Consider the following 16797-nt stretch of genomic DNA (forward strand, 5'->3'; position numbering starts at 1 on the left):
AATACTAATCGGACGAAGGTTACCAATTGTAGAACAATTTCCTTTCTTTTTAATAGGAATAATCTTAGCACTTTTCCAAGTTCTTGGGAAAATTGAAGCTTTAATTATTGAATCAAAAAGATGCTTGTAGATTGGCAAAGCTAAGGGTAAAAGAAGTTTTAAGAATTGAATTGGTATATTATCAAGTCCTATTGCATTTGAGATCACGAGTGCGTTGAAATTGCCTTCTTCTCACGTTTTTAAGATGAATCAAGAGTTTAAGTTCATCGTCTATAATCACGGATTCAAATTTTAGGATATTAAATTGAGAAATATCCTGAAGAGCACTCATCAAATAAAATTCTACCGTTGGAATTACTTTGTGAATTATTCCATGACCGATTTGGCATTAAAGTCACCAATGACAAAAAAAATTGACTTATTGCGAGTCAATTTTCGCAAGTCAGTTTGGAGCAAATTAACTTGCTGTCCAGAGCATTGAAAAGGCAAATAGGCAGCTATGAAAGTATATTTACCAAGCTGTGTTTCAACTGAAAATTCTAAAGTTTCAAAAACTTTAGTTTCAAGTGACGAAAACAGTTGATGTTAGTTACGCCTATGAATGATGATTGCAACTCCCTCACATGTTCCATCAAGTCGATCATACCATAAATGCACGTCGTTTTATCTTCTTCTGGGTGTATGTCTATATTATCCCAGTGTCTTTTATCGCTCACAAAGCCAAGGATCATATGCGACTGTGTCCCATTCAAAATCTCACGATCAAAACATTCTAATATCCTACAGTCAAAATCTGTACATTACAGCTGCGGTGGTCTTCTCCAGCAACAACTACATCCACAGACCTTCCCCTCAAAAAGCCACGCCGCCAGGAGGTCCCTCATAACTTTTGGGCAACATCATCCCCGATGACGATGAGGAAAACCTCGAACAAAATGCGACGACAAAAATGCACCAACGATCCCGAAGAAAGATGGGCGGTGATTTAATCGTAAAAAAGAAAACACAACGCGTTGATTATCGTCAATTTGTCATCTGGAATGAGACCCGTGATACGATCTAAATAATTTCCTACCCTCTGACGACGTGCCAGAGCCTGACGACGACAGTGAGTGACTTTCGGCTACGGTCTCTGGTATGTTGAACTGATTCTGTAGCAAATACCCGAAAATCATTTAACCGAAAACCATGTAAATTCAAACCTCTTTTTATGTAATGGGTCACTAAAAAAAAATTCACATAAATTGAATCATTACGTAGATTAAATTGTAGCCACGTACATTGAATTCAAGCCGACTAAATAAGTTTTGTATGAAATTTCATAAATAATTATTGAAAAGACTACAAACAAGACTTAATTGACAAAGCCTATGTAAGGCTATGTCAGCTGTATGCTTAATTGCTTTTTTTTTCTATCAAGATTTTTAGCCCTGGGCTAGTTTATTTCGGGACCAACGGCTTCCGAAACAAACGGTCACTATAACTTTTACGTTATAAGTGACTATCTCGGGGATGGGATTCGATCCCAGGTCCTCGGCGTGAGAGGCGTGTGTTCTAACCACTACACCAGATCCGTCCGCATGCCATAATGGGTTGGCGTTAAGTCAGAGGGACCAAGAACCAAATTTGGAAAAATTGGATTATTCTATTATTAGATCCGAAATTACCTTACCTCCATTTCACTTTGATCAGTTTTGATAAATGCGATTAACTGCGAGAGATATGTAATAAGTTTACTTTGGATGGTCAATAAACATCGATAAAAGTATGCAGTCAGAGTGGACAAAGTACTTATTACCATGATAACGAAAATGATCAGCGCACTGAGGAATATGAGGAAATGAAAACATTTCAATAGATTTGTCAAATTTCTCTGCATCGAATGATTCTTCTACTCATCTATCAATAGAAATTTGGGGTAGGTGTACCAGTTATGGACATAGTGGTTCCCTATTTCGCCATACGTGATTACTTCAATGTCATCAATTTTTTAATATTTGTGTGTGTGTCACAATAGTTAGATTTAAGATATATCTTGATGTTAAAACATTCAAAAAGATTTCAAATGTGAAAGTTATCAAAATTTCACCTATGGCCAAATAGGGAACCACTATGGCCATAACTGGTACACTTTCCCTATAAATATTACTTAATTCGATGCATTTGATTTTGATATTTGACCATTTATTGCTGTGTGCGTTTGAAATGCAAATTTCAAATGCGGGAACCGCGGTAAGATTTTTAACAAGGAAGGCGATGTCAAAGTTTGATTTTCTTTGCTGGGTTGGCGGTGATATGGATCGTGGTTGCTAAGTATCCTTTGATTACTTTGTGTTACCGCGTTTAAAGCCCAGTTAGGCTGGATTTGCACGTCAAACGCAAACAGCAACACCATTTTTGGATGGATGGTCAGAAATTGCAACAATTTCTGTGCAGACAGAGCGGACCAAGTGTTGAAAAGCAATAAACTGATTATTGCATTTTTTGAAGCAATTTTAGAGTCCGATATAAGTACATGGTAGTTCTATGGTGTATGTATGGGATGTCATAGAACCCGCTTATTGGACCAGTATATTTTGCTCGGTACTCAATGTTTTCACTTGGTCATCTCTGAATGGACGCATATTTTAATAATTCTGGTCCTTAATTATCAAGCTATCGTAATGCCTGATTTCGGTACTAACGATATGGAATATAATAGTAGTTTACGGAACAAGTTGCAGAATGATTATTTCTACAGCACGAGTTGTAAATTTATCCTACGAGGCTTGCCGACTAGGATAATTACGACGAGTGCTGGAATACGGGAATAGTCCTTACGCAACTGAAATCAGTACTGTAATGATTCATTACGCAACTCTTTCTCATTACGCAACTCATTGCACAACAATTTTTCAGAAATTTTAAAATGATGGTGAATGCATTCCGATATAATTTCTGATACCCTCATGTGGTCTCCTACGAAATTACAAAAAATGTTGTACGTAACTCGTTGCAGAACTCGATTTTTACAGCACTCATTGTAATTATCCTACTCGGCAAACCTCGTAGGAGAAATTTACGACTCGTGTTGTAAAAATCATCATTCTACAACTTGTTCCGTAAACTACTATTACGATACCGGTGCCGAAGGGTCTTGATAATTTGTTTATCTTAGAGATATGCACCCAGTTTGACCACGAAAGCATTTAAATGATTATTTTCCTAGAAATTGTCCAGAGTGAACCAACTCACTGAATGGTGGTGTTTAGTTCAGTCAAGTTCGATCTATCAGAGGTTTAGATTATGATGTTTCATTCATTTTTCATTATATTGTTTAAAATTAAGACAAAGATGTGTAGAAATATTGAACCAAAATTTGAACGAGTTAAACAATTACAGAGCGTTAGACTTTAAGTCCATTTTTCTCAAAATATGAAAAATGTCACTTGATTCACTCTGACTTAACGCCGATCAATTGTAGTTCAACGACATTTTAAGGTAACCCAAGAACTACTTGGAGTATATGTGATCGTGTTTATCTTTCGGATAAATGTCTTCCGAGTAAATAGTATTCGGGTAAATGGTTTTCGGGTGTTTGTCATAGAATCGTTGAAACAACACGGAGGCCAAAAGGATGGGGTCACTTCTTCACGGCAAGGAAGGGGTTTTTAATGAAAGATTATCTGACGGTGTTAGGCGCGTTCCCCGACCAGACGACGACCGGCCGCGGCAGTTGCAATGGTTTATGACTAATCGATTGCAGTTTAGATAAATGAGCTGCTAAAAACGGCGAGAATAAAATATGTGAGAATGGAACTTGCAACACGATGCAATTTTATTAACGATTTGGGGGTTAGATTTCATGAAGCTCGTCAACGGTTGCTGATTATACTTTTTTATGTTTTTAACGGGCTATTAAAAACAAATAGTAGAAGTTTTATGGAGAACAAATATGAAATATTCAATATTTTGATTTTTCGTAACCGTAATTTCTTTTTCTTCTTCTGTTTGGCATAACGTCCTCACTGGGACAGAGGCTGCTTTTCAGCTTAGTGTTCTTATGAGCACTTCCACAATTATAAACTGAGAGCTTTCTTTGCCAAAGTTGCCATTTTTGCATTCGTATATCGTGTGGCAAGTACGATGATACTCTATGTCCACGCTAATCAAGGAAATTTCCTTTACGAAAAGATCCTGGACCGACCGGGGATCGCATGGCTTTGCTTTGTAGCCGCGGACTCTAACCACTCGGCTTAGGAAGGCCCTTTGTCTACGTATTCCTTACAGAACTGGTGGACGTGACCCATTAAATAGAAAATATATGGACTTAATGTAATTATTAGTAAACAAAAGTATACCAGCGTATATATTCAAGGAAAAATGTTGAGAAGCAAACTGGTTATTTCTATGGAATCATGTGACCTTTTTGAAATTCCATTGTAAGTATCATTTCAAGCATTATATTCATTTATTATCGTCGTTTGGCGGAAAGACCTGTGTCATCCGCAGACTAAGATTTTTGACATCCCAAAAGAGGTTTTTTGTTCACAGTATGATACCTTGAAGAACACCAGCTGTAATAGGAAGTTGATTAGACTTGCAATTCTGATAATCAACCCGTACGTCAACGTGTACGATGCATTTGATTACATCGGTGGAGGGTTGGTGCATACACGGGCCTATCATTTTCATAGATAAACTGTCAAAGGGCTTCTGAGTCAGCTAATGTTAAACGTCTTGTGGAAAGGCCTATGTATAACGGAACTTGTTAGATACCTGTTTCAAGTGATAACACAATGAGACATTCTTAAGATTATTATTTATTTATTTATTTGGTTTTACATCAATTAACTTGATACAGGGCTGTTGTTCGGCAGCCACCTTCAGAAAACTGGGTTCGCCGTAGAGTTGAGCGAATTACCATGACCCCACAGTTATGGATCAAATAGTGTGGAGTTCAACCTATGAAATTCAATAAAACGACATGGAAAACGTAAAATTGTAATTTAATAGCACGAATTGAATCGTTTCAAAATGGAACTTCGGTTGGTAAATTGATTTGAGTGTAATATTTACATAGGATTGCATAAAAATTGAAAATTGCATCGGTTTCTGAAAACCATATTATGGATCAATGTTCATATTATGGATCAAATTGGGACATATTACGGATCAGTGCTCAAAATCCAAAGATTTTCAACTCAATGCATCTGTATTGCATGATTTGGCGAAAATTAACAATGTGTCACATATCACTGCAAAAAATAGCAGTGTTAGAGCTGGAAACAAGGGTAAAATGCCATTTTTTTGTGATACTGCATTGTAGTACCTGAGATATGCACTGTTTTCGCTCCACAACAAGTTTTCCACCCATTTTTGTCTGCTAAAAAATGATATTTACAAACCTTGATGTTTTATTAGTTTTATCCTTAGTGCTATTACCTGAAAATGTCAAATCCAATGCTTAAAAAGGCAGAAATCTACATTCTTTGGAAGTGATCCATAACCGTGGTGAACAATCATTTCCTGGTCCATATTATGGATCACTAATAAGAAGTGCTAATATTCAATATTTAGAATCAACAATCAAGAAAATTGTTTTCCAAAGATGAATTCATACTAAATCGAAGCGAACGAGCATGTTTTATGATATAACTTTTGAATTTTACCACCAGTGGGAGCTTAAAAATGCTGACGGCACATCTTACAGAAAACGACCATATAATGACAGCTGTGTGGAACCAACTAAACATTTGTCAACTACACCGTTATTTAGCGGTTGAATGTTGTGCTTAACATTGCAAATGGTAGAAGACAAATAGTATAACATGGGAAAAATATGTTTTACGTCAACGTTTATGTTTTGAGCGAGTTATCCGATGTTGAACGCCAAAGTGATCCGTCACTGTGGGTGATCCGTAACTGTGTGGGCATGGTACTTTTGTTCGTTCTCGTGTTGTATTTTACCGACAGTTTGCGTGTTTCACTACAGTTTCGGTCGGTCGTGCCCCCGTTTCACTAATTTGATAGTGTATTATGAAGTGTTCGATTCGCGTTGTGTTTATAAAATTGGACACCTCACTACCTCAACATTGATTTTTTTTTCGAGAAGCGACATCTACAGGTAAACGAGTGGAAACAACACCGCATATTCAGCGTTTTTTGTCATCGAAGAAGCCCAAGTAACCAGTAAGCACGATAATGCGGCACGGTAACAGCATTATATGCGCATATAAGGTAATCATTTGATGCTTGTCAGTTTTATATACGCATATAATGCTATTATAATGCCAGAAAAGGCGAAATAGCGTGCCATTATAATGCGAAGATATAACCGTGCTTCTCGGCATCACTAGTGCTGATATAAGACCACGTGAGAAACGTCAGTTGTTTTCGCCAGGTTTTTCGGGCGAATATTTTGTGCTTTCGTGTACGCAGCCAGAGAGCTTTCGCGTATGCGGCCAAGCAGCTGGTACAATAAATAAATTGGTAAATAAATAAATGAATGAAAACGGAAACCTCGAATAGTATGCAAAATGTAATAAAATGATTGAGATAGTACTTCTCCGTATCAGACTTATTTATTTTGGTGGTTTTCATCCTTTTGAGGACTTGAAATTGCCACATATTGATCCTTGTTTTATGATGATGAAATTCCTCATTTTGCGTCTCGAACCTGCGACACCTGTATTGTTGAGTTGTTGAAGTTCTGCTCCTTTGCTCCTTCGCCCACATAAGATGAATAGTATTGGAAAGAAAAGTGACCAATTTAAACCACCACTTTTCCCCGTCATAAAACCTGCAATGGTAGTAGTGAGAAGACTTATGTTTGACTCCCTCTCACCACTATATGTAAACACAAAGCACGTGGTATATCTGTCAAAACACTGGATGGCATTTAAACAGGCCCTGTATGCGAATATAGAGCCAATATAGTGCTTATTTAATGCCCATATGCATCAGGCTTAGAAGCATTAATGATGCTGTAATAGGGTTTCTATGCAGCGAAAGTGCTGTTATAAGGTGTGTAAGCATTTGTGGTGCTATTATACGTAAAGGTGCAATAAGCAATAGCAAAAACTTGCGTGAAGTGCTGTGAGGGCAGATTCACATATTTCATAACGCAAAAAATCTTCATTTTTGACACCCACCCACCCCATTGTAACGCGTTTTGTAAGAATATTCTTCATTTTTTGTATGAGCTATAACATCTTGAAGACACCAACCCACCCCTTTCAGCGTTATGAAATTTGTGAATAGGCCCTGATGCCATCACCGGCTTCGATTACGCCATTTGTCGTGGAAACTGTGGTGGAGCTTTTCACATGAATAATTGTACGAATGTCACACGTGCACCTGCATCGTACTTTACGACGCATAAAAGACATTTATTCTGGATGTGCGACAGTTGTGCTGACTTGTTCGAAAATTCAAATTTTTGGACAACTTCAGCTAAGGCAGATGCGCAAACCCCATGACCTCGCTTACCGCGGCAATCACAGAACTGCACACCGAAATCAAACATTTGAACGCAAAACCAACTGCTCAAGCACCAACACGTCACTCGAAATACGGAGAGCCTCTCCTGCCAGCGACCCACAGTCGTCCTGGCACTGTAGTTGAGTTGGAAGACGGCGTCTTCCGAATTCCAACAATAGGCAAATTGTACATGTTTCCCGAGTCCTTATTTGTACCTTATTTCAATTTCCAGCATCACTGCTTCCAACTCTACTCAGCCAGTTGCGACAATCCGTGGCACTGAAATTACGGAATCATAACACCTATTAACACTATATTATCAAAATGGACGAGGCTTGCGAACCTAACTGGATGACCTGCGGTTGGCGCTCTCTAGCTGCGATTACGATATACTAGTCTTCACCGAGACATGGGTCATACCCGATATATGCGGTTTTGAATTATCATCTAAATATTGCTTTTTCCGTTGTGACCGCAATGAGCTTACTAGTGAATTCCTACGAGGTATGGGAGTTCTTGTTGCTGTAAAAACTAATCTGTGTTGCTCATTTGTGTCGCTGTCTGACTTCAATCAACTGGAGCAAATTGCTGTTCGAGGCAAGCTTCCAAATCGCTCGGTGTACATTAGCTGCATATACATACGGCCAAACTCAAGCCCCGATCTGTACTGGTCTCATTGTAACGTAGTTCTTTCCATCTTTGATCAGCTTGATGACCCTGATTTTTTGGTTGTGCTAGGGGACTATATTACCTTCCGTATCTCCGGTGGCGGTTTGATGAAGACCTCGCTGCTCATCTACCTGTTGATGCTTCCTCTGAGCAAGAGTTAGCACTTCTAGAGTCACTCCCGGCGCATGGTTTGTTACATGTTATTATTATTTAGTTGGTGTTACATCAATTAATTTGATAAAACCTCGTTAACGATGTTACGCCAATTTACTCGGTCCATGGCTGTGTCTCTCCAACTTCGATTTTGGCCCACGTTCTCCAGATCTTGTTGCACCTGATCAAGCCACCTCGCTCGCTGTGCTCCTCGCCTTCTTGTGCCAACCGGATTCAACGCGAACACCATCTTTGCAGGATTGTTGCCCGGTAGTCTTGCAACATGCCCTGCCCAGCGCACCCTTCCGGCTTTCGCAACCTTCTGGATACTGGGTTCGCCGTAGAGCCTAGTAAGCTCGTGGTTCATTCTCCGCCGCCAAACACCGTTTTCCTGTACTCCGCCAAAGATCGCCCTAAGCACACTTCGTTCGAACACTCCAAGTGCTTGCAGGTCCTCTTCCAGCATAGTCTATGCTTCATGTCCATAGAGGACCACCGGTCTTATAAGCGTTTTGTATATGGTACATTTGGTGCGAGGGTGAATCTTTCTCGACCGCAGCTTCTTCTGGAGCCCATAGTAGGCGCGACTTCCACTGATGATGCGTCTCCGTATTTCACGACTAACGTTGTTATCAGCCGTTAACAAGGATCCAAGGTAGACGAACTCATCAACCACCTCAAAAGTATCCCCGTCTATCGTAACACTGCTTCCCAGGCGGGCTCTGTCGCACTCGGTTCCGCCTATCAGCATGTACTTTGTTTTTGACGCATTCACCACCAGGCCGACTTTTGTCGCTTCACGTTTCAGGCGGGTGTACAGGTCTGCCACCGTTCCAAATGTTCTGCCGACAATATCCATATCATCCGCGAAGCAAACAAATTGGCTGGATCTTGTGAAAATCGTACCTCGGTTATTGAACCCGGCTCTCCGCATGACACCTTCTAGCGCGATGTTGAACAGCAGGCACGAAAGTCCATCACCCTGTCGAAGTCCTCGACGGGATTCGAACGAACTGGAATGTTCACCTGAAATCTTCTGACAATCAGCCGGTGTAGACAGGCTGCCAACCTCTCCGGGCCCATTTTGATGAGTTCAGCTCCAATACCATCCTTACCAGCGCAGCGGCCTTGTTGTTCTTGAGCTGGTTGATGGCATCCTTAACTTCCCTCAATGTGGGGGCAGGTTGGTTTCCTTCATCCGCCGTGCTGACGTAGCCACTTCCTCCGCGGTCGTGACCCTCGGCGCCTGTGTTCTCCGTGCCATTCAGGTGTTCATCGTAGTGCTGCTTCCACCTTTCAATCACCTCACGTCCGTCCGTCCGTCCGTCCGTCCAAGATGCTTCCGTCCTTATCCCAGCACATTTCGGCTCGCGGCACAAAGCCTTTTCGGGATGCGTTAAGCTTCTCGTAGAACTTTCGCGTTTCTTGTGAACGATGCAGCTGTTCCATTTCTTCACATTCCGCTTCATCCAGGCGGCGCTTTTTGTCCCGGAATAGGCGGGTTTGCTGCTTTCGTTTTCTTTTATATCGCTCCACGTTTTGTCGCGTTCCTTGCTGCAGCATTGCAGCCCGCGCTGCATCCTTCTCCTCCAAAACCTGCCTGCATTCTTCGTCGAACCAATCGTCACATGTCCTCCTTTCCACGTACCTGACGATGCTCTCGGCTGCGTTGTTAATGGCTGCTTCTATGTTTCTCCAGCAGTCCTCAAGAGGGGCTTCGTCAAGCTCACCCTCTTCCGGCAACGCTACCTCGAGATGCTGCGCGTATGCGGCAGCGACGTTCGGTTGGGCCAGTCGCGCTAGGTTAAACCGAGGCAGGCGTCGATACCGTACATTGTTAATGACGGATAGTTTTTGGCGCAGTTTCACCATCACCAGGTAGTGGTCGGAGTCAATGTCAGTGTCACGATAGATTCTGACGTCGGTTATGTCGGAGAAGTGCCGTCCATCGATCAAAACGTGGTCAATTTGCGATTCTGTCTGCTGAGGTGATCTCCAGGTGTACCGATACGGGAGGCTGTGCTGGAAATAGGTGCTACGAATGGCCATACTCTTGGAGGCGGCAAAATCAATTAGTCGTAGGCCGATCTCGTTCGTCAGCCGGTGGGCGCTGAACTTTCCAGTCTTCGGTCTAAACTCCTCCTCCTGGCCAACATAAAACGCGTTCAAATCTCCAATGATGATCTTGCCGTCGTGGCTTGGGCAGCGGTCGTACTCGCGTTCGAGCTGCGCGTAAAATGCGTCCTTGTCATCATCAGTGCTTCCGGAGTGTGGGCTATGCACGTTTATTATCGGCCTTTGATTCATAGCTTGCACATTCGTTTATTGATCGGACACCACCCGATCACGCGCCTTTGCATATCACCCATCACTATGAAAGCTGTTACCAGCTCACGTGTTTTAACTCTAAACGCACTATTGCTCCTGTCCAGCACACCAGCTCTACGAATCTGAAACCGCGGGTCTTCAGTACATCGGCGAGTATGCGAGTACTTCCGATGAAGTTGAGAGATTTGCAGTTCCACGTACAGAGTTTCCAATCGCTAGACCATTTCCGTCACTGTGGTTTTTGTCGATTGTTCTGGTCCATATTCTGTCGTCGACGTTCCTGTGCTGGTGTATTTTTACGGTTGACTTGCAGGGCCTTACACTAACCCCCTTGATATCCAGAGGACCATTCCCCCTAGATGTTTGGAGGACCATAGTGCGCAGTTTAGCTTAGAGTTCTTCTCTGGCACTCGGACGATGATCAGTCGACCCTGATAGTGAGAGCAGACGCTGTTGTGAGCCGCTCCTAACATGACGTACAGATGCTCAAGGTTTGCAGAAGTTAACCCTCTTTCCTGGCAGCATACGACCATAGCTCCGAACGGAGTTGGTTACCCGATCTTTCCTAAGGTTGTTCGTACCCGGGTCAGTACCACGAGGAGGTGAGGATAGGAGTTGCTGGACAGAAGGCTAATGACCGCACGGAAGGGTCTATTTTATTCTTTCAGGTACGCGAGGTACCAATGGTACGCCATGCCCAGCATTTACCAACCGTAGACCTTACTCTTACTACTTACTCCTTCATGTTATCAGGCTTATCATTATTATAGGCTTATAAAGCTGTTCAGGTTGTAGTTGAACTTGTCCTACATTCTTAACTCATAGATTCGGTCGATAGCCGGTTTCCATCGAATAGCTTGCTTCATCTGCACAGTTTAGAAATGGTAATTAATAGTTACTTAAGCTTTTCCATTTTTGTTCTGCATCTTGATTCTCTTAACAATGTCCATGGATCCAAAGTGTATCTAATGCTAAGAATAAATATAAGAAGCAGCAACAAACCTGAAGTTTCACATGTTTATTTTCAACATTCTGGATCTGTTTGTGATACAATGATAACCTAATATTTATACAGCCAATTATACACACGCTGCTCCAAGATGCCACTGATCGATCCAAATAAAACGCGAGGGCGTATCTCCACAGCGGACAAACCTAAATTTATTCTTCGGATCGATTATCGCTTATAGCGGCCATTGTTCGAAAGCTCCTCGTCATCCATTACGGACGGCATCCATGGCAGCTCCAGGAGACCAGCGGGAGTCCTGGTTGTCATATCCAAAAGCTCCTTGGCGAATGTCATCCATAAAACAAAAAAGCCAGCAGGTAACATAGTTATTCGGTAGAGTAGCCAGCGCGACAAACGATAATTTATGCCACTGATTCGTCTTATTAATTGCGGGTCCATCTTCATCACGATTAATGGTGCCCGGAGATTCGGTTACCGCGTTTGCCGAAATGTGACTCTTTTGAAATTATAATTATGAATCATAATTCTCGTTTTCCGCTCGGCAGCTTAAGATGCTCTGGCTGGAAGCATCGCAACCACGGCAGCATTTTTTTTTTTTTTTAAATTTATGAGCGCCACTCTTGTTTTTGTGGTTCCATTTAGACTTTTGTTTTTGGGTCTAGCTGAAATGCTGTTCGGCAAATTATTGAACTAATTTCTAGTGAACTATCAAAATATTAATCTATTTGGATGCGATTGATTTCGGTCATCCAAAGCAGTTTTGCGTAACAAAGTAATAACTCAGAGGCTCTTATTCCAAGGACACTGATAGTTGTGCACTAAGAGTTATGCTAGGATCTTGACGTTAACATTTCTTTGCAAACGAAATTTGATGTTGATAATTCTATCGAAAACTTACCAAATTTAATTTTTGCTGAACGGCGGACGGTTCAATACCTTCTACGACGGATATGTAGTTCTACAATACTCCGGCATTAAGTTCCCTGTAACCATCTAAGATCAAGATAACTGCGAATACTAAGTTTCTATTTTACCGCTTATAATATGTCACTCGACCTTACTAAACACTGCAGCGACGCACTGCTTTTTAGCACATGATAATAAATTAAAAAGTCACAAAAGGAATTTGATGCCATCCTACCATCGAAGAGAAGACATTAACCCAAACATACCCTTCCACCTCATCTCTCGAAAAATAAAAACCAGTAAACATCGATTTTGGGATGGTCCACGAGGTGAAATGATTTCCGGCTCCAATTTCAATCCACAGGCAAATATCAATAATCCACCGTTTTGGTCCGGATCCCCCCCAGAATGACCGAAGAAAACACCACAATATATGTGTTTTTGACGTTTTAATAATATATCTCGGGATATGGGGACCCGCTGCCACTGACTGCGTTGCCCGCCCTTCTCGGTGCAAGGTTTCGTTAATTTTTCGGAGACATAAATTTTACGCGGTGCAGAAGTGGAAAGTTAACCTGGAAATGGGAACCTCATCCTGTATAATTTAGCTACCCGTACAGTAACCTAATTCATATAAATTTTGATGGCGTATCACCGGGGTTGACTTCCTGATAATCACGTATCGGATGATAGGTTGAGTTGTGTTCTTCATTGCAGTGTGCAGAACCGTGCTTCGAATGAAAATAATATTTTTGATATATTTTCATGATAATTTTTACAACAATGCTAACTGAACAACTGTACTGCGAATACACACAGGCAATTTTGAATTTCTTGTCGGTTACATGTCACGTTTTTTGTATAGGCCAGGGGAAGTGGTTCACCTAGAGTGAATTTATGTCAAGGAAAAAGTAGATTTTGTATGAGAATTGACAGAAAAATGAATGACAAGTTTATCCACTTCTCCTAGCCTATGAGGACACAAAAAAATATTGTAAGGCTTGTCACGCTGAGCCTGAAGCCTCTCTCCCCCCTTTGAAGCGTTACATAATTTGTGCATGACCCATTATTTGGGGCCGAATCGCGTTTTTCACGCATTATGGAGCCGAAATTCATCATTTGTATTTGTATACAATTAGTTAGTTAAGAATGGAACCAGGAAACTCGTGGCAAATAGAAGTTGATGGTCACATATGTTTTTAAGGATGGGTGGGAGATGGATATTTGGTTTCATTGTAGTTCATCCGGGAGATATCTCGAAGCAACTCAATTGCCGTTTAGTGGTGTTGATACCAACTTTTTCTGGGGGTTTCGATTGCCGGATGGCCAGAAACATCATTCCAACAAAAAAGAACTACACGCAAAGAGAAAAAAACTGGGGATAGAACACAACACAACCCCATTTTTCCTTGGCATTAGATTCTCGAAAAAATATGTACCGTGGTGAATCAAAATCCGGACGGGACCAATATCCGGACACTTTGATGAAATTTAACTATTTCAATGTTAAATATCCTTTCAATCATAAGAATTCTATTCCTACGATTAATGATAACTATTGTTGACCATTGTAACGTGAATTGTCATCAAGTTAGCCTTGAAAAACATTGGTAAAAACAAAAACAAATGTTAGCTTCACTCGGACGTGTTGATTTGGAAAATCCACGAAAACCGGAGAAATTGTACTTAATGCACCACCACAATTCGACGATTCAAAACGCGTTTATTAAGTGCTAATCTTGTGTGCTGATGTTCTGAAGTGATTTGTTTTTTTCTTCCTGTTGAATTCAATAGTTTCGAAGAAATTAATGAAAATACATATACTTTTGTGCTAAAAGAAAAGTGCCCGGATAGTGATACGTGTGGTTTTGAATCCGGACGCAGTGCTTCAGCATCTTATTTACAAGGCTCAACCAGAAATATTACATTTAATATATTTAATAATTGTAGGAAAATATGGAAAAAAGGTGAAAGTGATATTGTTGTGATTTTAAGCAATAATAACTGAAAATGAGTGTAAATTAATTGTTATTGTCGGGGAGGCGCACATTACAGTTTCGTTTGAAGTCTTCAAAAACAACCCTTTATGATGTTTTAGATCATACAACAGATGAAAAATATTAGTTTTCCAAAATCTATGAATCTACGTATCATTATATCAAGGTATGTTGAATATTTTTTTAATTTTATGTGAAAAACAGCTGTGATTGTTTGAATGTCCGGAATTTGATGCATCGATGTCCGGATTTTGATTCACGTGTCCGGATTTATGGACATGACAAAGTGCAGAAAGAACACAATTTTTACGATAATTTCACTGAATTCATAGTAAATTTTATGAAAATTATCAAGTTCTAACCTTATAGCTATTATCTAAAAGTAAAACATAATAAAATATCGATTATCCAATAGTATATGACCATTTGAATATGGGTATCACCTTAGGCGTCCGGGTATTGATGCAGCACGGTATTAAAAAATAGATTATTTTTTTTTGTAATTTTCCAACAATCGTTTGGTAATTTTTGATAAGATGTAAAAGGTGCTTATTTGAAATTATTTGTACATCACTTTTCGACTAATGAATTTAAAGTAGATGTCTAATCTAATCTAAGCGCATGCACAGCCAATATCGAAAAGCATCCTGGAAATTCCTTAATAAATTAAGATTTTTTTCCTTGTCAGTATTAATATTTGTAGAACATCGGCGATATGATACAAATGTTCAAATGGCCAGGCCCACTGTGCAGACTTTGGGGTTTAAGCATGAACATTTCGTGCAGTATTTCGTGCAAATGATTTGATGATTTTTTCCGCTATTCTATTGAAAGTTTTCTCTTGCATTATTTGTGACATTCTAGGGTAGAAGCACCAGTTGTCGCTATAGTACCAATTACGGGAACAAAAAACGATTTTTGTTATTGTTTCAATAGAACATAAGGCCAAATATTCGATGAATGATAAAATTAATAGTAATGGCAATTTCGACTGGAACTAGAATACTACTTTCGGATGGCTTTCTCAGTCTGGAAGTCGAAAAACGATGTTTTTTACATTCCCGACATTTCGGCCGATGGGTTTTGGCCTTTTTCAAGGGGTGTAAGGTCTATCGTCTCCCGTTATAAATAGGTTGTCGTCTATCGGGAGACGATAGACCTTACACCCCTTGAAAAAGGCCAAAACCTATCGGCCGAAACGTCGGGAATGTAAAAAACATCGTTTTTCGACTTCCAGACTGAGAAAGCCATCCGAAAGTGATAAAATTATTTGTTACGGATGATAATTAGGCATTGATAAGACCACTCGTTCAAAACTCTTCGAAAAACGAGAATTTCGAAATATTACATCACGCATACGTGAAACAAAAGTTTGCTAGAGGACACCAGCACCAAAATTTATTTTTCGGCCGGTAAAACTACTTCAACCGATGAATGGTTGTTGCCTGGTGATAAAAAATGAACAAATCTAGTGTGCAACCAAATTCACCGCTTTAAGTTGCAAATCATGTTATTTCCTCTACTGCGATAACTGGTTCAAAGAATGTCCGAGAGCTAGAATTAGCAGACGTACTATTTTTAAAGGACAAGTACCCTTAATAAAATCGTGTACTATTCTTATTTGTAAAATGACAGACACTGTACTCTTTTTTATGTGCCTTTATAACGCGCTTGAAAAAATGACCTTAAAATATTATACTACAAAACTGTAATAGCGATACTGAAAAGTTTCACCAGTCCCTCGAGCTAATGTAATGTAAGGTACATCCTCTCTCCCTTCGTTCACTGAAGTAGCGCAGATTACTGATGTGTTACACTAATTCTCTCTTTTACTCTCTCGCAGTGCTCATGCAAAGCAAATAGTGACGTCACTATTTGCTCGGTATAAGTCAGAGGACTGACACCGCTGTCATCCTGCATACATTTTGGCTCTTCCTCACATCGTTTTTGGTACTTCGCGTTTTGGTACCCACTTTCTGGTCGGTTTGCCCTAACTTGCTCCTGATTTTCGAGTATACGGCTCAAGTTTCTGGCAATTAATTATATTGCGTTGCATCGTCATATTTGATGACGCTTTTCCTCTTTTCAACATTTTGTTGAATGTTTTACGCATCAGTGAGGTATCATTGATGTCTCCTATCCAAAAAATCATATGTTTTGTTAGTCCCAAAAGAATCAAAACAAAGACACTGGACGCCATGTTGAATCAATGTTGGGTAGCTAATTATTGGCTCATTTCACCCCTCTGGTATAAGTACAGCTAGAGAATAATTGACTGTTTAACGAGATACTTGCAATGATCGACGCGGCACC

The sequence above is a fragment of the Aedes aegypti genome, chromosome 2, assembly GCF_002204515.2.
Source record: "Aedes aegypti strain LVP_AGWG chromosome 2, AaegL5.0 Primary Assembly, whole genome shotgun sequence".
In the NCBI taxonomy this organism is placed as follows: Eukaryota; Metazoa; Arthropoda; class Insecta; order Diptera; family Culicidae; genus Aedes; species Aedes aegypti.